Genomic DNA, 2,712 nt, shown 5'->3' on the forward strand with positions numbered 1-2,712 from the left:
TCTTTGCGGGGTGACAAAATGCTCTGAAATCGTGCTGATGGTCGCATGGCTCTGTGAACATGTCAAGAACCACTGAGTCGAGAATGAGTGAGTTGTACGACATTCGAATTACATCTCAGTAAAGCCATTACAAAACACAGGTGACAAACAGGAATATACACTGGGGAGGAAGAACAGAAAGCACCTCGTAAAATGACAGATTTAAAACCCAAAATAGCAGTGATTACATAAGAAGTCAATGGATGGACTAATTGTTCTAATTAAAAGGCAAGGACTATTACATAAGGTTAAAAAAAAAAAACAAAAACGGCCATTTATAAGACAATATCCGAAATATAGGCACATAGAAAGACAGAGTAAGACGGTGGAGAGAGACTTACCCTGAATACCTACTCTAAGACTATCTGACCAAGTAGACGTTAACTCACAAAGCATCAGTAGGGTCCACGATGGTCAGACTGAGTCAACTCGGCAGGAAGATATAAAGCAACGTCAGAGTCCGCTTGTGCCTGGTAACGCAGCCCCAAGCTGTGACGAGGCGTGGTCAAGGAATCGAGCAAGGAGCGATGGCCGGGTGAAAGCTACCGTGGGAAATTTTAACGCAGCTCTCTCAGACCTGACAAACTAATCGTTCTTTAATAAATCAGTAAATATATAGAGGATTTGAACAAAATGATTAAAAACCGAATGGTCATAGATAGAACACGGACTGCAGAATGCAGTCTTTTGGGGTGAGCACGGACTGTTTTTAAAAAACGACTGTTTTAGCCATAAGGCAAGTTTTACTTTGAAGGGATTGAATGATACAGAGTCTATTCTCTAAGTACAATTCAATTATGCCCAAAATCAGTAACGAGAAGTAAATTAAGGTGTCTCCATATGTTTGAAAGTTAAGAAATATACTTCTAAATAACTCGTGGATCAAAAAACTTAGAACTTATTTTGGAGTTAATAAAAATGAAAAAAAACTACATTTCAAAACTTATGTAATACATTAAAGCCATGCTTAATGTATAGCTTTTACTGCAATAATAGAAAAGAAGAAAGGTTGAAAACCAAGACAAGTATTTCCCTCAAGAAGTTAACAAAAACCCAACCAAACCAACCAAACAAGCAACAAATGAAACTCAAAGAAAAAGAAACAAAGATAAAGGGAAAAATGAACGAAATAGGAAAATAAACATAAAATAAACATCACTACCGATGCCATAGACATGGAAAATAGTAAGAGAATGTTAGGAATAACTTTATGTTAATTCGAAAGACTAGATGAAACTAACACTTTTTTAAAAAAACACAACTTGCACTATTAACACAGGAGGAATAGGAAGATTTAAATAGTCTTAAAAGTATCACACAGAATCTGCAATTAAAAAGCTTTTCACAAAATAAATTCCTAGGCTCAGATTGTTTTATGAGTGAACATTACCAGATATTTATGAAAAAATAACCCTGATCTTACATGAACTCTTCTAGAAAAGAGAATATGTTCCAACTTTTATTTTTTATCATAATCGCATCCAAAATCCGATGAGAAAATTGCAAAAAAGGAAAATCGTAGGCCAATTTTTCTAACCCGCCCCCCAAAAAAACTAAATACCATATTAACGGTAATAGGAAAATCATTCCAAAAATCACAGTCCAGTCAGGGGTCCACGTGATATAAAGAAAGTGTGACCCCGACATTATTAACAAAAATAACCAGGTGACCTGTGGATCCACTTTTCATGACTTCGGGGTAGGAAAATGAATTTTGAAAAAGACACAGAAATACTAATTCTAAAGGCCAAGGCTGATGGATTCTACTGCTGCCAAATTAAGGACATTTTGGATGAGGTAGAGAGGAACTAACGGAAATGACAGTCTTAAGGACTTAATAAAAACACAAGTGCTACTTCTCAAATAGTGAGTTATTCTCAGAGGAAGATGTAGCCCCTCAACTGTGCTCATATCAAAACAAGACAGATTTAAAAATAAGTGAACCAAACCATGCACTTTTGAAACCAGAAAAGAACAACAGAAGAAATCCAAAGACAATATAGCAAAGGAAAATAGAAGTAGAGATCAGTGATACAGAAAACAAACAAAAAAGTGAATAAAATCAAATGCTGATGTTTTGAATAATCTTTGAAAAGACTAATAAAATAGACAGTCCTTCTGCAAAAAGCATCAAGAAACAAAGAAAGGAGACACAAATAAACAGCATCAGCATTAAAGAGATTAAAAATAGGATTGGGAAGAAATTAATACTCCACATTTGAAAACCTCAATGAAATGGACACTTTTCTAGGAAAATATTTTTTAGCAAGGCTGGCCCAGGAAGAAAGAGAAAACTCTGAACAGGTCAATAACCAAAAAGGAAGATGAAATATTAAAGACCTATTCTCCAAGGGCATCCAGGAGTGATAGAGGAGGAAAAAAACCAAGACAACTAAACGACAATTATTAGCTAAAAACACAGGAGGACATCTTTATGACCTTAAAGTCGGGACAGCCTCCTAAACAGGACGGAATGGCAGAGCCAGAAAGGTCACCGGTAACAGATTTGAAACACCTATACCACATGATACCTTGAGAGGATGTGAAGATGATCAGCGTGTTTGCCCCATTCACGTGTGTAAGAGGCAACACGTTAGTGGCCAGAATGCATGACAGACTCCCGCCCGTCAGTAACAAATGACCCCAGGGCAGAACGAAGGCCCCAACTGGATC

The sequence above is a fragment of the Pteropus vampyrus genome, unplaced genomic scaffold, assembly GCF_000151845.1.
Source record: "Pteropus vampyrus isolate Shadow unplaced genomic scaffold, Pvam_2.0 Scaffold72, whole genome shotgun sequence".
Classification (NCBI taxonomy): Eukaryota; Metazoa; Chordata; class Mammalia; order Chiroptera; family Pteropodidae; genus Pteropus; species Pteropus vampyrus.